The 24361-nt window shown below is 48.4% G+C and overlaps 1 long non-coding RNA gene across 1 annotated transcript in view; it reads right to left on the reverse strand.

The window, feature by feature from the left end:
- The window catches only part of LOC140215964 (uncharacterized), a 94538-nt gene that overhangs the window by 38812 nt on the left and 31365 nt on the right, over positions 1–24361 (reverse strand). Inside the window, exon 3 of the long non-coding RNA XR_011892581.1 lies at positions 540–568. This is a non-coding gene — a long non-coding RNA (uncharacterized lncRNA). The remainder of the gene's footprint in view (positions 1–539; positions 569–24361) is intronic.

Below are 24361 nucleotides of genomic sequence, written 5' to 3' on the forward strand. Positions count from 1 at the left end.
ACTGCAGAGAGTTGATAACCTTTAAGAGATAACGCTTGAAAAGAACTTGCCAAAAAAAATTCTGCAATTTTCTGGTGGGCTCCGTTTCATTCTTTTCCAATGATTATGAATGATCATATGTTCTTTTCACCTGTGAACGTACCAAGATAGGTAATTGGTTTTCTTGATATTTTATTGGAAAGAAACAGCTAATAAACCCAGAAAAGGTGTACGGGTAAATATTTGTTATCTGAGTTCAAATGTACCAATGATACAACAAAATAAATTGAAAAGTACACGAAAAGACGACTTGCGGCAAGTGGGAGCCGAATACACATCTTCCACGTGGCGCGTGTGCTGTTTTTCAGCGCCACTTATGGCCTTTGTGGCGGGTGTGAAACATTCTTTCAAGTCAGTTGCCTGCTGCGGTGCTTACGTACTATACGCATGCCGCATGTTCGGGCTGTTTGAAGCCATTCAGCGAGTCCAGTGCTCACTGGTACACAGGAACAATGTTCTCTGTAAAATTACCCGGAAGTATAAATGCGGAAAAAGCTTACGATTTCGATCCCATTGGGTAAGTTGCACTCTAATGGGAGAAGAAAAGAGAAAGAGAAATATTCATATGAAACATTGCAGCGCAGTAAAAAGCAGCTGGTGCTTACCATGGGCACTAGTAGCAAGAATTGCCTGGAAATAAATGCGCTATGAATATTTATTGCTGCAGAATAATAACCACATAACCTGACGAAGCTTACCGGGGCGTAAGTTAATCGTGCGAAGGGAAAGCTTCTGAACCACGAAAAAATCCGCGCACACTTATCCTGATAGTACAATCAGCAGCATCAGCATGAATTCAAGAAACACTGGCGCTTATGTATGGGTGTCTACAGCCGATACCGCCACCAACATACAGGGAATACCACCGGCCTGTGCCGGGGGTATTCTTCTATATCTTCTATATTCAAATATATTCTTCTATATTCAAAATTCAAATCGTCTATATTCAAAAATAGTTTTAATTCGAATAATTCAAACAAACTTTTAGACTGCTGTCTCGAATCGCTTAGGATATCTTCAACAAAGAAAGGAAAGGAAAATGAAACACAGCTACTTAATGTCGGGATGAAAACCCCGCCTTCCATTGCAACATTTCAATTTTCTGACCATTATGCCACACCTTCCTTTTTTTAGTATCGAAATGTCAGTATTGTGGAGCGAACATTATTTGCAAGAAATTTGAATACACGCGCGAGAAACCCCCTCTATCTCTCTCTCCCTACGTACTTCACCTGGCCATGTAACTGGCACACTTCTTCATGGTGTGGAGGTTCAAGTTAACGTGGAAGCCATACTACCCTTAGTTTCATACCATTACGGGGAGATATGTCGTGAAGTGGGTTTATTTACGCTATTTACAAGAAGGGTAAGAGATAAGTCCCAACAAGAATGATGGCGGACAATATACATCACTTGGTCCTCCTCTTATTCGCTAGCTGTGCACTTCAGCGTCTTCTACATACGCAGGACAATTTGCTCATAACAATGCACTGTAGCGACGAAAGCACCTACTCGGTACAGATTAACAGAGACTACACAAAAAGGCAATACACAAGTTATTAAGGTACGTCCGGGACATGATACGGCTTGCGTAGGACACCCTGTACAATGTTATTGTCACATTTAGTGACGGTGAAGAAAGCAGTAAAACTGTGAATGACGAAACTGACGTTTTATTGGGCGAACCGGAGCTCTCATAAACAAGCTACACACAAGGAACAACGAGAGTTGCGAACGCAGTCGGCGATCGTCGAAAATCTCATCTGCCTGTCAAGCACGTAGACTTTTATTCATCACTCGTCGAATATTATAGTGTAATCGTTGGTACCGGCGTGGTTTCCAGAAACTACTGCACAATTCTTGTCGAGTATTGAATATGATAATACAAGGTTTGACGAGGGGAACATTCGCGTAAGTTCCAAGCAACGGAAGCGCGTCTTGTCCTGAGCGATAACGTTCACCATTTGCTAGCTGGCGAACAGCGGTGACCGGTGAAAGCTAAACAAGCCCACGCGTGAATACCCCCTCTTAGAAAGCATCCTCCCGATGGCGCAAGCGGGAATGCGAAAACATAGCCACGCCTATTAAAGAAATATGAAAACAGAAACAAAGGCCTTAAGTTCGTCAGCGGGCGTAGGAAGGCTTCAGACGCATCACCTGGACGACTTGAGGTCGTGCGCGGCGCCGTTGTGATTCGGAAATGCCGTCTGGCATGACGTCATTGTCCAGCACATCGATACATGGAATTATCGTGTAAGGTGCGTAATAATGTCGTGAAAGATTTTCACTGAGTCCTCGTCGGCCTATCGGAGCCCAGCCCCAAACACGGTCACCGGGCTGGTATTCTACTTCGCATCGTCGAAAATTGTAGCATAGAGAAAGAAATTAATCAAGAGGGGACACTCGGCGAAAATTGGCAAGAGGAAACACGTCACGTGTAGTGTTAATCCCATCCAAAGAATGGGAAATGAACTTACAGCCAAACTTTATTTTTTTATTCTTTCCCGCTAAATGCAACTGGTTTTGCGTGTAAATGACGTTGTACTTAGCAATCTATTTTTCTTGCTTCACCTAGCAACAAGCTAGCGGCACGCCAGACGCGCCATATGAATGCATCATGCCTCAAACAAACCGCCGAAGCGTGCGAGACCGGCTTCAAGGTCGATTCAAATAGGTCGCGAAGCTTCGGGCGAAAAGCGGTTCAGTGCAGATTGTCACCGACATCAGCCTGGGGGGTTATGGAGCAGCGATTGAAGCGCGACTATGTTTGGAGGGAAGAAACATTGGGAAAGAAAAACGCGTTTTTTAATTCAAACGATACACAGTTACATTCATTCAACGAAAATAAAATTCCTAGACAATTTTATACATTCGTGACGAGTTCAGAAAATACAAGTTCAATTTTATTATTATTAATAAATGCATTTCTTTTCAGCGCCCATCGCTACAGGGGGCGTTGACGCCACTATCACTCGCAATGCAATGCACGTCTTAAAATGGGCAGAAAGGCGCACTCGTATCACCTGTTGAAATACGCCCCCCTCACAGTTTGTGCTTTCTTGCTTGTCAAAGTTTGTCTGAATTTGGTGACGCGGGTAGCTTCATTGCTTCTTAATCTGTTCAGTCAAAAGTAGTGAGTTACGACCGCCAGATAATTGTGTAGTTGTTTTCGTGCGACTGCGCTGGCCAACGGGCTTGGCATCCAACAATAGGATAAGCACTCTACACCTAAAGCTTTCGTCGGCCTCCAAAGAAAGTATGTTCTGTGCAGGGATGCGATTCGGACAACTGTACGGCTGGCCTTTTCCTGGATCGCTTCCACGCTGAAAGCTCGAAACGCCCATCAAGTTGAATGGCGGGGCAATTGAATATATAGCTCCAAAGGAAGAACAACAAAACAAATTTCGCGCCTTCGAAAACAAAATGACGTCACTTCTGCTTTTAAGGGACATGGCGTCACATTATTTTTTCTTCCGCCGGAAGTGTTCCCACCACATACAGATGGCGCTAAGCCCCATGGACAGCCCAACGTTACTAGACTAGCTTCAGTTGTAAAACTCCCCGCCCGCGCGCTTACAGCCGCTGTCGCCACTTCTGTGACAGCCGCCAGAGGGCAACGCTGTTCCATCGGGCTCCACTGCAGACGCCTCGTCACAGCCTTGAGCTCGTGCGGACTGGCAGTTTACGCGTGTTTCACGCTCGCTGGCGTTCTCCCTAGTCCGAATTAGTGATAGCACGAGAAAGCGGTATCCACCTACAGCAATAAGATTTATCGCGCCAGTTCGTTAATACTGAAAGAAAGGTAAACTGCACGAAAGGAAGAAACGCATACAGCGAAGCGCAGAAGCTGCGTTTCTAAATGTCGTGTATTTCTTCCTGTCATCTTAACTTTTCGCGCAGTTTAGGCTCACGAGCCTGAATGTCTGGCGAAAGTGCGTGATTGTAGGATGATCTTCATCCCCACCGAAGCTTCTCGCCACGCCAAAGAAGCGCTACAAAAAGAAAGATGACGTCGGTCTTTGTACACACAAGCCACACACAAAAAAAAAAGAGAAAGAAAGAAGTCGGATTTTTCGTTCCGTGATGATGCTTAATCAGCGAAGCTGAAACGTGCGGCCCCTGTGTTTATCACTGGGTTAATCCCGAGGATTCATTAAAGTATTTCTCAGTTATCAGGTTACACACACAATCGGTTGCGACGGAGAGAACGACGTCTGACGGTATGCCCGCAGTCCGCAGTTGTCGCTTGCGTTCGATGTCTCGAGTTTGCTCGGCGGCGTGGTTAGCAGCCTTCGCCTGCGATTTGCCGCTTGTGATTCTTCGAAATTAAATTTCTTCAAAATTAAATCTTTCCGTTACGTAAGACCATGAGTGGCTCATACTCCCTTAAGCAATGGCTCATACCCCCGTAAACGCGGCCTCCCCATTACGACGACAGAAGTGAAGTAAAATTCTACGCTGGAAAGATGAACGGCCACGCCGCCAGCTGTGGAAGACGACGACGAACGCGGGAGCAGTGGCACGAGCGTGTGCCGTTGATTTCGCAGAGAGTTCCCGGTCGGCACGAGGAATCGCTCTCTTTCACGTCGAGCGAAGCGTCGCATTGCTAAGAGCACAGAAAAGGTGGTGCGCCGAACTGTTGACATCGTTCCGATAGCGGCCTATGCAGTCAGGTACGCAGCACGTCGGCATCGTATGCTGATATTCTTAAGAAACTCGGCGAAGGCTACAGTTCCACGGATGACATGCTTGCTGAAATTCGCTGTCAACAACGAAGTACAGAATACACCAACGTTGCACCGCGTGCTTTGTACGGCCCGCCCGCGTAGCTGGCTAGTGAGGAAGCGAGCCGGGCGCGACTGCAGCGCCACGAAGGCGCCGGCGGGTGGCGGTTCCGCGCAACGGCGCCGAGTTTTAAAACTGGAGCTAGTCTAGTAACGTTGGGACAGCCGATGGACCGCCATGTTTTGAACGTATGGGCTCCTATGGAAGCTTCGCTACCAGGTATATTTACCTTGCCGGCTGCGGATGTGGTGTTCGGCCTGTTAGGCGCCCCGTCTCGTGTGGTTGTAGCCTCGTTTTTAGGGCTTCCGGCTTATTCTTGCGTTCCTTCTACATCTCAACACGACACCACTCCACTAATGGACTACGGCAAGGTGAGTAATTTTGCTTGACAGTTTAAGACGCAGTTCGAGCACCTTTAGGCTTACGGCACAGAACCAACACATGTCACGCAGTTAGCGAAAAGCAGCTCGGCGGTCTTGCTGCAGTTAATTTGAGTTAATAACTCATACTGGGAGATGTTTGCGACGCTTTCTGTCAGCGACAACATTATTTTAGCTTATTTCTTTATTATTTAGACACGCTCGCCGCACCCAAATTTGTGACGCAGCGAAAAGCAGCTCGATGTGGTGATGGTTTTTTGTGTACTGAATCTTACTGGGGCGAGCTCGTGATGCTTTCCCTGACCCCCAACATTATTGTAATTAATTTCGCTACTTTTCGGTATACTTCTCAGGTACGCGCGCGGCTCCTGTGATTGTGACGCAGTTATCGAAAAGTAGCTCGGCCGTAGTGACAAAGTTACTTTGGCGTGTACTGAGTTTTAGTGGGACAAGTTTGTGACGCGTTTTATGGCCCCGCAGCAACATATACCTTCTTTCGGTACTTGCGCTTGTCGAAAACGCGATGAACTATTGCCAGGAGTGATAGCACGGCAATGTGTTGCTTGCGCCTGAAGAACGCCAAAAGATAACGCCGTGGAGCTCAAAAACCAAGAACATGAAAATTCTGCCTCCTGAACGACTGAAAACAGGCTTTGAACCCACGCATTTGTCTTGAGCGCGAGTAGAAGGCATTCTGCGAGCGTCTAACATGGTCTGGCTGACAGCCTATGTTGTGGCCATCTCTGTGTACTTGGCGTACCGTCGCTTCGGCTGAGGCCAAGTTGTTTTGGAAACGCACAGATTTCGGAAACGCGTGTATTTGTGGGCTTTTTAAAGTGCAGGAAATAATTTCCCGGAAAGGGGGAGTGCTTGAAAACCAGTCGTTTTCTTCATATTTTATGGTATTGTTTAGGAGTCCATCTTCTACGCCATGTATGTAAACGTGAATTTATTTGTAATGCCACCCATTAACCACTTACGCACGTTTCGCCTGTACACTCAGTATTCCTGTTAGGTCTATATAGCAAAATTACGCATGCTTGTAATCAACTTTTTTCAGGTGATGCCATCCGGTGGACTTTCGTACGGGAAGTACTGCTGATTACCTGGTGCCACAACGTTGGTTGAATGCACAAAAAGCCCGGAACTAGCATTTAGATAGAGCAAAATAAACAAGTCATCATTTCCGAAGACGTCTTGCGTTTACTTAATGAAATTGCACACGGCACAGATTCGATGGAGGCATGTAAATATCGTTGGAAATCATTTTTAGTAAATAACACGATTGCACGCAAAGGCTGTACGCGGTTCAGCAGTAGAAGCGCCAAAAAAAAAAAATGGCGTGCCGATTTGCGGAGCCGGCGTGGCGTGCACCAGCTGGCCTTCAAAACGCGCGCGCCAAAACCGACACCGTAAGGTGTTAATCCCATCCGCCTTGTGCGCTAAAGTCAATTCAAGCGCTGGGCTCCATGGGAGTTTCCACACTTGTTGAATTTCTTTATGATTTTAGTGCCGGTTGTCGCTCCTCTCCTGGTTGTTGATGATAATACGAGTCAGCTGTCGGTTTTCTTCGGCACGCTGGAGATAAGCGGCGGTGAGTAGATTCTCCTCGTTGGCGACGTGTGGCAGCGTGGCGTCGAGAGTCATCGTAGGATTCCTTCTGTAAGGCAGCTTGAACGGCGTGAGCTGGGTTGCTTTTTGCACTGCCGTATAATACGCAAGCGAATGATAGGCGCCGAAGGACGACATCTCACGTCTTGTGAGATGCCGTCCAAATTCTCAGATACTCAAGTTGACCAGTTGCCTTCACCCAAAAAAGATCACGTTCTCGTGACGCCTGCGGCAAAAAGGACGTTCCACGTCCGCCGCCAAGGTCTATGAGTGGTGGCGCTGGCTAACACTCCCAGGGTTCTACTAGGGCACATAAATACCCAAGAAAGTGGATGGGGAAACACCGCCGCGGTAGCTTAATTAGTAGAGCACCGCCCTCGAAATGCGAAGGTTGTGGGTGCGGTTCCCACCTGCGGCAAGTTGTTTTTTCATCCACTTTAATTTCCATTAATTTATCGTTTCTTTATTTCATTTATTAAGCACAAGTAATTTACCCTATGTTGTCCTTGGTGTCAGTGTTTCTTGGCTTCTTATGATAAAGATCGGGCCCCTCGGTTAACCCCCTTTCTTCTCGCTTATTGCTCAAAACTAGGCATTCATTCAGCCAACTCCAAGATGATGCCGCGAAGACGTTTCTCCCCAACCGTCAACGCCCCCCAACGTCGAAATTTACCGAAAAACGCCGCCTGTGACCGATGAGGGCATCCAGACCCCATTCTCACTCTTCGAGTTCGAACAGCTGCTTTCTTCCATCAACGCGCGCAGCGCGCCAGGCTATGATGGCGTGACTTGGGCGGCTATGAGTAATCTGGAAGAATACGCAAAAAAGCAACTTCTCGAGGAAATTAACGAAGTGTGGGTCGACGGTGAAATCCCAGCAGGATTGAAGCATTCTATAGTCCCACCCATACCGAAACGAAACAAACAGCCAGAAGTACAGTCGATCATGGGCCCTGTATCTCTCTCGCTTACTACGTGTAAGCTGGCGGAACGAATGGCCCTGACACGCATATCTCACTTTCTAGAAACAGAGGGTCGCTTTCATCCAGCACAGACAGGGTTTAGACGAAACCTTGACACTCATGGCAGCCTCCTACCTGTTAGAGAAGGTGTACTGCGTCGAAAGACTGTCGGTGGCGCAAACCGCCACCCGAACATCCTCGTGGTGGTGGACCTCCGTAAAGCTCTCGACACTGTGACGCCTGAGGCAATCATCGAGACAGCTGAGAGGCACGGAATCACAGGCCGCCCTTCAACTTTGTGCGTTCCTTCCTTCAAGATCGAACTTTTGCCATAGGGGTAGACGGAGACGTCGGGAAGATATATTGAGTGAGTGAATAAGCTTTATTGTAGGTCCGGCGAGGACGCGAACTCGTCGCGCACCCGGCTAGTCCCACGTTGGGACCGGCAGGTCTAGCCCACTGGCCCGGTCGTGGGCACGCCGGACGGCCAGGATTTGATTTTCTAGAGCGGGGCTAAGCAGAAGCGAGTCCCACACCTCCTTGATGAACTTGGGGTATGTCGACCCGCACTCCCAGAGCATGTGAGGTAGAATGGAGGTCTGGCCGCAGGACGGGCAGGCGTCGTCGCGATACACGTCGGGGTAAGCCTCGTGGAGAGCGGACAGACACGGATATGTGCTGGTCTGGAGGAGCCTAAGCGAAACGGCTTGCGCCCGATTCAACTTGGGGTGATTGGGTGGAAAGACCCTCCTGGACATGTAGAAATATTTAATAATCACGTTGTGAGTAGCGGGAGTGTCCCTGTGACCGTAGAGAGGAGGGAAGTCAGTGCTCCTTATAGAGGAAGCGCGGTCGGTGAGGTCACGCGCAGCCTCGTGGGCAGACTCATTGAGGTTCGGGGGAGCACCCTCGAACGATCCTACGTGAGCGGGAAACCAGTGAATTGAATGGTTTGTGAGAGCATGTGGACACGAGCCGCTAAGAAGACGAACAGCTTCCTTGGCGATGCAACCCTTCTGAAAAGCCCTAAGTGCCGTTTTGGAATCACTATAGATTTCGGCCCCACGACTGTCTTGCAGGGCGAGGGTGATGGCGACTTGCTCGGCGACTCCGGGGTCTGAAGTGTACTCCGCGGCGTCGACGAAGCTTGCGCTAATGTCGTGTCGCTTGATCTGTTTGAGGATGGCTGCTGCTCTGGCCTTGCGTCTGCCCTCGTTGTGGACGGGATGGACGTTTCGTGGCACAGGGGCCACTACGAACTTGTCTCGAATGCACCTAGGGATCGGAGTACTGACCATCGAGAATTCCGCAGGGTGGTAACCCAGCTCTTCGAGGATGCGTTTACCTGCTGCTGTGGAGGCCAGGCGACTGATTTGCGCGCGTTCTTGGGCTTCGGCAATCTCCTCGGCGGTGTTATGTACCCCCAGTTTCACGAGATCCTCGGTATGGGGCCTGATGGGTAGCCCGAGAGCCCTCTTGACTATTTTGCGCATAAGAACGTTGAGCTTGTCTCGCTCCGCTCTTAGCCAGTTGTGCATAGAAATCGTGTACGTGAATTGGCAGAGTACGAAGGCATTGATCAGCGTAGAAGATTGTTTTCCTTCATGCCTCGATGCCGGTTTGCGATTCTGCGAACGAGGCGGAAAGCGTTGTCCGTCTTTGCGATGATCTTGTGGAGAGCAGTTCCGTTCCCGCCGTTGAATTCGGCAAACATGCCCAGGACCCGAATAACGTCGACCCTGGGTATCACCCCCCCCCCCCCCCCCCCGTCAAAAGTGCGAAGTCTGATGCTGCTTTCAGAGACTGGCTTCCAAGCTTTGGGTCTGCCTCCCTTCTCTTTTCTGTAAAGTAGGAGCTCCGACTTGGCGGGGGAGCATCGAAGTCCGGTGGGGCGGAGATACTCCTCGATCACGTCCATCGCATGGTGGAGTCCCACAAGGCTCTATACTGTCACCCCTCCTCTTTAATGTGACTATGATAGGCCTGGCTGAGCGACTGGAGGTTATTTCCGAACTGGGCTTCACAATTTCAGCAGATCACATCACGGTATGGACTGCGTCACGACCAATTGACGACCAGCAGGAGACCCTGCAAGCGGTACTTGACTTTGTTGTCCACTACCTGCCACAAACGGGCATGCGGCCATTTCCAGAGAAGACAACCTATGTGGTGATGCGAGGTTCAATGCCGGACAAAGCAGCCCTCACGCTCACTCTTGGAAGCGAAACGCTGCAGCGAACGGAAAAATCACTGCGCGTTTTCGGGATACCTATTGACCACACAGACACAACGAATGCGTCGCTCGCAGACCTTCATCGAACATGGCACAACACTATCCAACTTATAAAACGAATCTGTTTCCGCACGGGCCGTGCTTATACCGACGTATGCCGAAAGCTTGTTAGTGCTTTGCTGACATCCCGAGTGATACACGGAGCGCACTGTTATGACCTGTTTGCTCGGCACTGGACACAGCTAGAGGCTCTCCACAGATCAGCTCTCCGTATTATCGCAGGGCTCCCGAAACACACACGTGTCGAGGTGCTACATCGCTATGCGAAGTTGCCCACACTCGGTGCAACCATCAAAGCATCGAAGACATGACAACAGGAACGCCTGAAGCATACCACACAAGGCAGGATTCAACTAGCAATTTCACCGTGAGATGACATTGCTGTCGTCGATATTACACCAACACCCTGAAACATGGGCGCCAAATATGCGCACCGCCGGGCAGCATTCGCTGCGCGCCATGAGCAGAAATTGACAGACGCACCGCCAAGCCATGAACAAGTGTACACTGACGCAGCTTTCGACCCACGCACCAGCGAGGGAGCAGTCGCCTACTACGTAGTGGGTTCTTGGGCGACATATTCTACATTTACAACTGATTATGCCGACGACCCAACGGAACTTGAACTCCGCGATATAGTCTGGGCATTAGATAGAGTTTCAAGCACCACGCAAGCAAAACACATAGATATATACACTTGGCAGCAGCGACGACACATCTACTACAACGCTGAATGCCTGTCTGCATTTTTACCGCAGATTCCCCTGTCCCAGAAGCTGCAAGTTGTGCCCCCCACCAGTTCGTTCTGCAAGCGTGTCCGGAGCGTGATGTGACGTCACGTGGCGGACAAGGCAGCGATTTTCGTGGTAAAGCACGACTGTTAGCTGAGCCAATCAACTGCGGCATCGGCGGCGACGTCACGGCGCCAAAGCTTCATAAACGAGTGCTTCGCGGGAGTTCGATTCACTTGGCAGCAGCGACGACACATCTACTACAACGCTGAACGCCTGTCTGCATTTTTACCGCAGGTTGGTGTTTTAAGGTACTATTGTACTAATACTATTGCATACAATTTACCGTCGCTGCTGCCGGGTTTCATTGTTTTGTTTTATTTGCTTTTCTTTGCTTTTCTTTGCTTTGTTCTTTGCTTTGTTCTTTGCTTTGTGGAGTGCATATTTCGTGTTGATAAAGTATGGCTAAGGAAATAGCTAAACTAAAAGAGGAAATGAAATCTGAACTCACCCAAGTGAAACAGGAATTTAGGGATCAACTAAAGCAATATCGTGAGGCATTGGAAAGGGACATGCGCAATGAGATTCGAGAAATGAAAATAGAGCACGAAAATCGAATTCAGAGCATTGAGTTTGGTCACGCCTCAGTTGAAGAACTGAAGACAAGACTGAATGCTGAAGAAACTGCAAGACGAAAACTAGAAAATGAAAATATGGTGCTTCAAGAAAGATGCAACGCCCTCGAACGCAGGGCCCGAGAACTTGAAAAACGCTTTGTGCACTCGGATCAGTACTCGAGAAACAAAAATCTCGAAATACAAGGCGTCGTCAAAAAAGATAATGAGAATGTGCTGGACACCGTTCAGATGATCGGGAAAGTTATCGAAGAAGAAATTGTCGAGACTGACATTGAAATATGTCACCGTGTACCCACCCGAGACCCAGAAAACTCGAATATCATTGTGCAGTTTAAATCCAGGACCAAGCGCGATGCTGTGCTTAACAAGGCAAAGAGGGCACGTCTTTCTAACAAGGATATTGGAAATGATAACACTCGCAAAATTTACGTGAACGAGCACCTATGCCCTACCCTAAAGCAACTACTTGGAATCGCTATCGGTAGAAAACGTGACCATGGATGGAAGTCCGTCTGGTCGTATAATGGCAGGATATTCGCGAGGCAGTCGGACGACACACCCATTGTAAGAATACAGCATCACGAAGACCTTTCGAAGATATGCTAAATGTTGTGTTAAATCTTGTACTTTCTGTTCAAAATGGAATATTTTGAATTTGCGCTACTACAAAACGTTCATCTACAAGATACCAAGCTTATCTCTGTTTTGCATTTCAATTCCCGTTCCGCTATTCACAAAAGTGACAGTATCTCTTGTCTTCTCAACCAATTTTCTTTCCAGTTCGACGTCATCATGATTTCTGAAACTTGGTTTCAAAATAGCTACGATGTCGTCGGCCTGGATGGATATACTCTTTTTTACTTAAACCGTCAGAATATGCGAGGGGGTGGCGTTGCCCTTTATACTAAAAATAATTACCATTACGAACTGATGCCAGAGTTCACATTCATAAGTCTTGACTGTGAGATGTTAACTGTCAAGGACAAGAAAACGGTCTTATCAGTAATATACCGCCCTCCGAGCGGAAGTATTGAGAATTTTATTGATTGTTTTGGTAAGCTACTGGAGTTCTGTTCATTTACTAATGTTCATTTTGTCTGTGGAGGCGACTTCAACATAAATATTTTAGATAAAAATAAGCATGTGCAGGATTTAAACAATCTACTACTATCATTTGGCTTTACCAATCTGATAACTACACCAACGAGGGTTACTCAATCTACCTCATCTGCCCTCGACCTTCTTATTACAAATATAGAAACCTCAGTCTGCACCGCGGGTACACTTTCTAATGATACTAGTGATCACTGCCCAGTCTTTATAGTGTACGCATTAGATAACAGTATCAAACAAAACATTGAATTACTTACCTACCAACACATTTCTAACGAAGCACTGGATTTATTTAGTCTAGCTGTAGGTACGCAAAACTGGGATTCCGTGTTAACAGAAAAAAATGTTAACGAAGCGTATAACAAGTTTCTTGAGCTATTTGTGCGCATCTATACTGCGCATTTCCCCTTCAAGCAAGTTAGGAAATCAAAAACGATACGAAAACCGTGGATTATGAGTGAGCACATCAAAATGATAAAAAAGAAGAACCGCCTTTATCATGCGTTCTTGCACTCCAGATCAGAAATTAAACTTAAGGAATTCAAAACCGAAAGAAATAAACTGAATAAAATACTAAGGCAGGCAAAAATAGATTACTATCAACGTCTGTTTTATTGAAATCGACAAGAAACGTCCGGATGCGGTTTGGAAAATAATAAATAACGTTTTAGGTCGTCAAACTAAAAGTAGTGCACCCAAGTCGATAAGCTACGCAAATTGCCAATTGATCGGTAAAGCACTGGAAGACCATTTCAATACTCATTTTGTGAATGCAAGCGTTAGACCCGCCGTGGTTGCTCAGTGGCTATGGTGTTGGGCTGCTGAGCACGAGGTCGCGGGATCGAATCCCGGCCACGGCGGCCGCATTTCGATGGGGGCGAAATGCGAAAACACCCGTGTACTTAGATTTAGGTGCACGTTAAAGAACCCCAGGTGGTCGAAATTTCCGGAGTCCTCCACTACGGCGTGCCTCATAATCAGAAAGTGGTTTTGGCACGTAAAACCCTATAATTTAATGCAAGCGTTACGCACACCCATGACTCCCAAGTCATGCATTCACTAGATAAATGTGTTTCAGAAACTATATTTATGGAGCCAACTGACGAACATGAGGTGTTTACAACAATAAAAAATCCTAATAACAGCAATGCATTGGATATTGACAATTTGCAAATTAAGCCAATAAAATATGTCTTACATCACTTGCCATTTATCCGCACGTTGGTCCATATATTCAATCTAGCCATAGAATCGGCGACTTTCCCAGACGGCATGAAACGAGCTAAAGTATCTGTGCTATACAAACATGGCGATATAAATAATGTTTCTAATTATAGACCAATATCTGTCCTACCCATTTTTCCCAAAGTGCTAGAAAAAATTATTGCTACACGCCTAACAAAGTTTCTAGACAGATATGATGTAGTAACAAACTCGCAGTTTGGTTTTAGAAAAGGTAGATCTACGGAAGCCGCCCTTTTATCCTTGAAAGAAAGTATTGTGCAAAGCATAGACAACGGAGAATTCGCCCTCGGGCTCTTCATCGATTTTAGCAAGGCATTTGATTCCATCAGTCATGACATTCTTAAATATAAACTATCAATATATGGAGTACGCGGACATCCACTCATTTTAATGGAATCATATCTCAGAAATAGAACTCAGTGTGTATGTATTAACAACGTCCTATCTTCTTTCTTGACACTTAAAAATGGAGTGCCGCAAGGGAGTGTTTTGGGCCCTCTATTATTTAACTTATATATTAATGACTTAGTAAATATAGATCCTACAGTTGATTTCTTTATATATGCGGATGATAGCACTATACTCTTCTGTGGAAAAGACGCAAACGAACTAATTATCAGGTGTAATGCATTGCTAATGAAACTATCTGATTGGTCACATTCAAATGTGATCAGAATTAATCCCACTAAAACGAAAGCTATTCTTTTCAGAGCCAGAAACAAACCTTTTCAGTTGGAACATTCAATCACTTATTTAGGCAAACACATAGAACTAGTTAATGAACACAAAATACTTGAAGTAATATTTTCATGTCATTTGAGTTGGGATGCTCATTTTAATAACCTTCGAAACAAGTTTTCTGCAGTCGCCGGTGTATTATCTCGCTGTAGAGCTTACATGCCGACAAAAGCCAAGCTACAAATTTATCATGCATTGTTCACCTCGCAATTTAATTATTGCAGTTTAGTATGGGCAACGACAACACGAACTAACATAAATAAAATAGTTAATTACAAAAGGCACTTTTCCGACACATTGCTAATATTGAAGCCCGATCAACAACAAAAACATTATCACAAACATACCAAATCATATGGGTAGATCGGTACTACGAATATCGTCTTTTACAAATATTTTATTTTGCAAGGAAAGAATGGAGAGATTTTCTTACATCACTAGCGACCTTAAAGCACCATGACATAACTGTGCATTTCAGAAATCCTGAACCTTGGCTTGTACCGCGCTTTCGCACCGAGTATAAGTTACAATCTATTAAACACAATTTGCCGAAAATTCTAAATAGTCATGTTTACGCTAATAAATTCTCTCGTAAAGAGTTGAAGATGTATTTCGTTAACCTATAACATATATTCATGTATAACGATGCATATAAATGACCATGTTTTTCTTTTTTGCCTTTTTGTTTTATTTGTACAAAAATGTCTTGTTGTTTCTTACATATCCTTTCATAAGCATGTATCTGAGTTTTCAATTTTATGTTTAGTAAACTTCTGCTTAAGTTTTTTGTACCAAAAAGGTTACTGTTATCGCGCTGCCATGTATAACGCCTCCTGGGTCCAGTCAAGCTGCTGACGGCAGCTTTTAGCCCGGGAGGACGTTTCTAGTCTGTACTAGAAGAAGAATAAAACTTGAACTTGAACTTGACTCTCAGTATGCTCTGCATGCCTGCAATTCGCGCCACACACCCTCATCGGAAGTACTCCTAGTCAAACAGGCCTTCAGGTTTGCGGAGGCACACGGGGTCACTGTAATACTTCATTGGATCTCTGGTCACCAGGACATCGAGGGAAATTAGAGAGCCCACGAGGCGGCATGTGCCCTTCTTTACAACCACGTCGTCTCCCGGGATCCTTCAGAAACCCTCACAACCTGCAAAAACAGCACGACAATTGGAGCCCCGTATGACCCAGTGAGAGCTCTGAGAGCAGCAGCCAACCGACGCAAGAGGGAATTCCGTGCTACCAGTGCCCTCAGACCCAGACCCACTTCCCGCGGGTCTTCACAGGTCAGGGCAGGTGTTGCTGCATAGGCTACGTTCCTGCTTCGTCCTCACACCGGATGTGCTAGAGCGGTGGCGGCAGTACTAGCCACGTCGGGAAGGAAACCCTTCAGGTCCGTCTCCCAAATCCCTTCCATCGCAGGAACCCGGCCCTCCCACAGGCTCCGCGGACCAAGAAGCATCCCAAGCGCCGCACAGGTGCCCTGATTGTGACACGGTCGCGTGGCCATCCGCAGCCCATCTGTCTTCGGAGTGCCAGCGACACGCTGAGCAGCAGGACCACTACCTGAAGGCTGTGCGAGTGTCGTCCTGCGAGGAGTTGAATAGACCGGCAACTGGCTGGGTGGATTCCGACAGGGGCATTCTGGACTTGCTCTTGGCTTTCGCCAAGGACGCGCAACTTCTAGGATGGCTCTGAATGCGCCTCCCCTTTCCTTTGATATTCCCCATTAAGGCCTTCGAGCCATCCTTCACTAAATACATCTTGTCATGATCATCATCATCAGAGCAGTCAACGCGACGTCGTTGTCGTGTCGGTTTTCCTACCCGCGCGCTACTTCAGCGTCGTTTGCATCGCCTGGCACATACCCGCGGCGACCATATAGCATGTGGCAATATATATATATATATTGAAAGACCGCGGTCGAGACGACGCTTTATTTGAAGAAGGAAGAATGGCGCCTACGCAAAAACAACATTTCAGCCGATGATTCCTGATGACTTTGTAAAGATGAAGATGAAGTCCGCTTAAATGCTTACACTCATTTCCCCCATGGACGGACGCGGCGAGCCTCGCGGTACACTAGACGATGGAACGGAGATGAAAGGGCTTCAGGCGGGAAACGTGCATGATTTCTGTTCCGCGGCAGCGTCCGTCAGTCGGGGCATCAACAGGTGTAACGCGATGGTTCACCGGGGAGGTCCGCTCTATGACTTTCAAGGGGCCAATATATCGACACTCAAGCTTCTCACATAAACCGGGTGCTCGTGCAGGTGTCTACAGGAGTACATCGGCACCAGGACGGTAGGAAACGACGCGGTGAGAAGCATCGTACCGATGTTTATCGTACCGATCAGAAGCATCGTACCGATATCACCCACAGACTAACGGTACCACGGAACGCTTTAATCGAACTCTTGGTGACACGCTCGCCATGTATGTCTCACCTGATCACTCTAATTGAGACCTAGTTCTTCCGTTTGTCACCTGCGCCTACAACACCGTGACTCAGGCCACTACCAGATTCTCACCCTTTTACCTTTTTTGCGGCCGTCATCCTTCGCACACAATTGACACCATTCTGCCCTACCGGCCGGACCCATCCGAATACCTGCCGATCTCGGCAGCCGCCAGACGCCAGCTGGCTCGCCGATTCACCTCGGACGACCAGAACCGTCAAAACGCCGTTCACGATGCCCAGAACTCGACTCCCACTTTTCTCACAGGCGCTATATATGTATATATATATATATATATATATATATATATATATATATATATATATATATATATATATATATATATATATATATATATATATATATATGGTTACGTATAGAAAGACGCAGACGGAAGAGACTATTTACAAGCTAATTACGCTGGAGCCAGAGCGCCAGGCCGACATTCGCTCGCGCCAAGGGCACAGACCTACTTCGTCGTTCTCGCGGAGGCTCCTCTCTTGAGCATCTCACAATAATATCGTAATACTACCCTCCCCCCCCCCCCCCCCCGGCGGCAAAAGCACCGTGACGGTGCTGCTAAATATCCAAGGCGCGTGGAGAGGTGTCGGGCTTGAGTCGGGCGACGTGGACAATGTCACTGGTTGTCACAGTGGAGGACGTAGTGGGCGTGGCTAGAACGATTTCATAGGTGACATCGGTCACTTGGCGGAGCACCCGATATGGGCCTGTGTAACAGGAAAGCAGTTTTTCACAAAGGCCAACTTTACGCGATGGTGACCAAAGCAACACGAGGGTGCCTGGCGCAAAATGGACATCACGGTCACGGAGGTCGTAGCGTTGCTTCTGTTTGCCTGGAGACACTTGTAGACGAGCGCGCGCAAATTGGCGAGATTGGCCAGCATGGGCGATTGCATCACGGGCATAATCGCTAGTTGAAGATGTGGTGGACGGAAGCAGTGTCCAGTGGGAGCGTCGGCTCTCGGCCATAAAAGAGGTAAAACGGGGGAAAAGTCAACACTTTCGTGACGGGAAGAATTGTACGCAAAGGTAATGTAAGGTAGAGCCAGGTCCAAGTCACGCTGGTCAAGTAAAACTTATTTCGATAGCATGTCTGTAAGTGTGCGGTTCAAACGCTGAATGAGGGGGGGGGGGAGGGTGTTCGTTTGAGGGTGGTAGGAGGTGGTACATTTATGCTCTATCGAGCAGGAACGCATGATGTCGTCAATGATCTTGACCAAAAACGTACGGCCACGGTCTTTTAGCAATTGACACGGAGCACCATGCATCAAAATGATATCATGTAGGAGGAAGTAGGAAGTCCGCAACATCAGTTGCGCAGCTGGTCGCAAGAGCGTTGGTTACGGCGTAGCTTGTCCCGTAGTCCGCCGCGACTGCAATCCACTTGTTTCCTGATGCAGATTGCGGAAAAATGGGCCATGAAGTTCCAAGCCGACACGATGGAAGGGCTCGACACAGGGATGTCGAGTGGCTGCACGTAACCAGCGGGGAGCTGGGAATGCTTCTTTCGTCGTTGGCAAAGTTCACAAGCGCCGAAGTAACGTCGTACGGAACGGGCAAGGCCCAGCCAGAAAAAACGGCGACGTACACGGTCATAGGTTCGAGAGATGCCGAGATGGCCTGCCGTTGGTGCGTCGTGAAGCTCTGCTAGAACGGTGGAGTGGAGGCACTACAAGTAGGAACTCAGAGCCGTGCGGATGAATGTTACGACGGTACAGTGTACCGTCGCGGAGGACGAAGAAGCGTAGAGTAGCATCGGCCGGAGAGTGTTCAAAACGGTCGATGAATGCTCTGATGTGGGCGTCACGACGTTGCTCGTTGGTAAAATGAAGCAGCTGTGATATAGAGAATACACAAGCAGCACTGGTAATATTGGAGGAGTCACAGTCGTCAACAGGGTAACGCGACAAGCTGTCAGCGCCTTGGTGCAGGCGGCCATACTTCTACACCACGGAATATGATAATTCTTGTAGCCTCAAAGCCCACCGACAAAGCCGGCCTGTAGGATCTTTTAGCGATGAAAGCCACCAATGAGCATGATGGTCAGTGACTACGGAAAACGGGAGATCGTGAAGGTAAGGACGATACTTCGCAACTACCTTCTCGTTCCCGAATGCAATAGTTGCGATCCGGTGGTACAAGGAGGCGGTTCGCATAAGCAATAACGCGATCTTGGCTACGCCGACGCTGGGCTAAGATGGCACCTATGCCATAACCGCTGTCATCTGTACGCAATTCTGTAGGGGCACCAGGGTCAAGTGGGCGAGAATGGGTGGTGTGGGTTAGAAGAGTGACGATACGAGAGAAGGCGGTGGCTTCCGAAGTGCCCCACGAGAATTTTACGCCTTTCTTCAAAAGCTTAGTGAGGGGTCTAGCAATTGCCGCAAAATCTTCAACAAAACGACGAAAGTACGAGCATAGCCCTACAAAACTTCGAACGTCTGCGGCACTCTTCGGAACCGGGAAGTCTCGGACAACGCGCATTTCGTCGGGATCAGGCTGTACTCCGGAAGCGTCAACGAGATGACCCAGAAGAGTAATTTGGCGGTGGCCAAAACGAGATTTGGACGAGTTAAGTTGTAGCTTCGCCTTTCGAAGTACATCAAGTATAGTTGTTAGCCGCTAAAGGTGAGTGTCGAACCTTGGCGAGAAGACGATGACGTCGTCGAGATAGCAGAGGCATATGGGCCATTTGGAACATTATAGCAAGGAGTCATAGGCTAGAAGATGGCAGGGGCGTTGCATAATCCAAACCGCATTACTTTAAATTGGTATAGGCTATCAGGTGTGATGAACGCGGTTTTTTCTCTGTTCATATCGTTAACAGCAATTTACCAGTATCCAGTACGAAGATCAATAGAAGAGAAATAGCTGGAACCGTGCAGGCAGTCAAGGATGTCGTCTATACATGGAAGAGGGTAGACGTATTTCTTAGTAATGTTGTTCAGATGACGGTAGTCTACACAGAAGCGCCACGTGCCATCCTTCTTCTTAACCAACACCACAGGTGACGCCCAGAGACTCGAAGAAGGCTCAATGATGTTTTTATCTAGCATTTTGTTCACTTCACTTTCAATTACGCGGCGGTCCGACGCAGAAACTCGATACGATCGTCGATGAATAGGCGTAGCATCACCAGTAAGAATCCGATGCTTGACCGCGAGAGTCTGGCCTAAAGGGCGATCGTCGAAGTCGAAAATATCTCAGTAGGACGATAATACTTGGCAAAGGTCTTCAGTCTGCGCAGAGGACAGGTCCATCACAACGATTTTCTTTTTGTTCGGATCGGCGCCAGAGGCTGGCGCGGAGGGCCTGCTGAGCTCAAGAACCATCGCTCGATAACGCTGCCACGTGATGGTCGCCGAGACAGTCAACGTTGGCAAGGCAAATGCCTTCCGGTAGAATTTGCTTTGCCAATCCAAAGTTAAAGATAAGCATGCGAGTGCAGTTCGCAGTAATAGTAAGTATACTTTGAGGCACGTTAACGTCAAACTGCAGTGGAATGTCGGGCAGAGGAGTGATGAGGTACTCGCCATCAGGAACTGGTGGGGAAGACAACAGTTCAATGTAGACTTTGGCTGTAGGCGAAGAAAGCCGGTGGGGCATAAGCGACACTGGGGTGTGTCAGGAGGTTCTGCGAGAATCGGTAACTTAAGGTGAAGGGTACTGGCAGAGCAGTCAATAAAAGCAGAATGCGCGGAGAGAAAATTGAGGCCGAGAATTAGGTCGTAGGGGCAATGAGCAATCACGGTGAAGAACAAAGGAGTGTGGCGGTCGGCGATGCTCAAACGTGCCGTACACATGCCGGTGATAGGCACAGTACCGCCATCCGTAACGCGGACGACGCGTGCGGACGCTAGGGTGAGGGGCTTGTTCAGTCGTCGTCGAAAGGCAGCACTCATAATAGAAAGATGTGCTCCTTTATTGATAAGCACCGGGACAGGATAGCCGTCAACGTGAAGAAGGTTTTGGTTCGAAGGTAAACTGAACAGAAGATTTGAGTGCAGGGTCGACAACGGAGCTTCACCCCCTGAAGCTGCAGCGCCAGTTGTCTGGCTGGGTCCGGGAGGCGATAGGCGGCGAAGAGAAGCGACGTGGTTGGGGCGAAGGACACTGATGGCGTCGAGGTGAGGGCGAGCGGCTGTAGCGAATGTTCGGAGGAGGAGCATCAGCGGCAGTGGGTTCATGGCGGGTAGTATAAGTAACAGAAGGTTAAAAAGTGCGGGGATATGCGGCGGCGTATGTCGGAGGAGGTGGTGGCCATCGGTTGCGGCAGTGACGAGCGACGTGGCCGATGCGACAGCAGTGGAAGCAGATCGGCCTGTCATCAGGGGTACCCCATTCGGACGGGTTGTGGCGAGATGTAGCAGAAAAAGACTGCCGGGGACGAGGAGGGCTGCTAGAGAACTGGGGAACGCTGGGTTGAGAAGTTGAACACACGGAGTTCAGACCCATGTTCTCTAATTCCTGTTTGTCGACGGCGTGAATTATCGCAATTGTGGTTGCTGCTGGATCGGGAGGCGTCGCTGAGAAAACTGGCGAACAGGCGGCCTCGAGTTAGCGGCGAACTATACGGGTTACGTCGTCACAGGTGGTCTGACGCGGTCGACCCTCACATGTCGACGTAGCAGCAGTGTTGGGTAGCCGCGTGATGTGGTGTGAGATGCGGCGGCTATTAGCTTATTCAAGGCGATGACATTCATTTATGATGGCGTCGATAGTTGAGACGTTGCCGAAAACAAGCAATTTGAAAGCGCCTTCGGCGATGCCTTTAGTACATGCGCCACTTTATCTGCTTCAGACATAGCATGGTCAGCTTTGCGGCATAGAGCCAAGATGTTGAGGATATATGAAACGTATGGCTCTGTAGGTGTCTGAAAACAAGACGCAAGGGCCTTTCTCGCGGCAACCTTGCGCCCAATGGGGTCGCCGAACAGTTCCTGTAGCTTTTCTTTGAAACTGTCCCAACTGGTTATCTCGTCGTCATGTGTTTGGTGCCACACGCGTGGGGTGCCTCCAAAATAAAAGATGACATCGGCGAGCATAATGGTTGGGTCCCACCTGTTATTAGCGGTCGGATGAAACATACATAGATAGCATGTTTACAATTGTTCGGGTGGTGCGCTCCGTAAGCCCTTTCGTTTGTGGATGGTATGGTGTCGAGTGACGCAAGTGGGATTCACACAAACGAAGCAGCTCCTCTACGACGTCCGATCACATATTCAGTGGCAATTGCGGAGGGCACGGCCGCCGTCTCGCAGTAGCGCGTGAGGTAGTCGACGCAAACAACTATCCAACCGTTTCCCTTGGCTAATATTGGAAATGGGCCTACGAAGTCAATGCCCACTTGTTGGAAAGGCGTGCTTGGAGGCGGGATTGGCTGCAGGGGACCAGCTGGAGCAGTAGATGGCCGTTTGTGGCGCTGACACTGCATGCAGCTGGCCACATACGTCTCAACAGACTGTCGCATTCCAGGCCAATAAAAGCGCTCCTGAATCCGGTAGAGCGTCCTCGCCGAACCTAAATGGCCAGACGTAGGTTCATCGTGCATAGCACTCAGAATCGCTGTGCGAAGGCTCTCCGGTACCACTAGGAGGAAACGTGCGCCAGTGCTGGAAAAGTTCTTCTCATACAGTAGTCCATCACGTACACAGAAATGGTTTGCTGTCGTCGAGGCGGTCGCAGCCGTGAAGAGCGGTGTTAATTTATCGTCTTCTCGCTGTTCGGCTTTGAAGCAGTCGAAGTCTGGAAAGCGCGGCGACACAGAAGCCACGAGGTGATCGAAGTCGTCGGCGTCACAGTCCGTAGTGCTAAGTGGCTACGCGAGAGGCAGTCCGCATCAGCGTGTCGTCGGCCGCTCTTATAAAATATGGTAAAGCTGTATTCTTGCAGTCGGAGCGCCCAGCGCGCAAGGCGGCCACAAGGGTCACGAAGATTCACAAGCCAACACAATGAGTGGTGGTCGGTGACCACTGTAAAGGGGCGTCCATACAGATAAGAACGAAACCGCTGAACCGCAAATATTACCGCGAGGCATTCTTGTTCCGTGACAGTGTAATTCTGCTCGGGCCTACTTAATGAGCGGCTTGCATATGCGATCACGTGTTCGCGGTCACCGTAGCGTTGAACTAGGACGGCACCAATACCTATGCCACTGGCATCCGTATGGAGTTCCGTCGGAGCTGAAGGACTGAAGTGTTGAAGAACCGATCGTGACGTCAGCAGAAACTCCAACTGACGAAAAGAAGAGTCGCACTCCGGAGTCCATTCAAAGGGGGTGTCCTTTCGTAGCAGGCATGTCAGCGGATACGCGACGTCGGCGAATTTAGGAATGAATCGGCGGAAATAGGAACAAAGCCCCAGAAAACTACGGAGCTCCTTGACAGAGCGCGGTGCACTGAACGCTTCAACGGCTGCTGTTTTCTGGGGATCAGGGCGGATGCCATCCTTGTCGACAAGATGCCCAAGCACAAGGGTTTGGCGTTCACCGAGGTGGCATTTCTTAGAGTTTAAAACTAGACCAGCGTTTCTGATGCAGTTCAGGACAATATCCTGACGCGAGTTGTGTTCGCTGAAGGTGCGGCCAAAGATGACGATGTCGTCGAGGTAGCACATGCAGATGTTCCACTTCAAGCCGCGCAGAACAGTGTCCATATATCTCTCAAAAGTTGCCGGAGCGTTGCACAATGCAAATGACATCACATTAAATTCTAAGAGCCCGTCAGGGGTTACAAAGGCAGTCTTCTCCTTGTCGTCAAGATGCATCGGAATTTGCCAATAGCCAGATCGTAAATCTACTGAGGAAAAGTAAGAGGCGGAATGAAGGCAGTCTATTGCGTCATCCATACGTGGGAGCGGGTACACGTCCTTTTTTGTTAGAGCATTCAAACGGCGATAGTCAATGCAAAATCTCCAAGATCCATCTTTTTTTTTAACAAGAATCACTGGAGCTGCCCACGGACTCGCTGACTCTTGTACGACTCCCTTTTTCACCATTTCGTGCACTTGTTCGTTGATAATCTGGCGCTCTCATGATGCAACACGATATGGCTTTTGTCTAATCGGATTCGCCGAACCCGTGTTGATGGTATGGCGTGTTCGAGACGCAGGGATTGCAGGTATTTTGTCCTTCTGCGCACAGTCGAATACTGAAACGTGCTTCGAAAGCACACGCACTAACGTTTGGCGTTCACTCGTGCAGAGCGATTTATTTACCATCGACAAAAGGGCTGTTTCCGAACTGTGACCATCAGGTTCTTCCGGCACATCTGTAAGTTCAGCCCCTGATAAGGACGCGTGTTCCCTGGCGAAGGCTAATTTCATGCCATCTGGCAGTATAACGGG

Source organism: Dermacentor andersoni, chromosome 2 (genome assembly GCF_023375885.2).
Source record: "Dermacentor andersoni chromosome 2, qqDerAnde1_hic_scaffold, whole genome shotgun sequence".
NCBI classification, from domain to species: Eukaryota; Metazoa; Arthropoda; class Arachnida; order Ixodida; family Ixodidae; genus Dermacentor; species Dermacentor andersoni.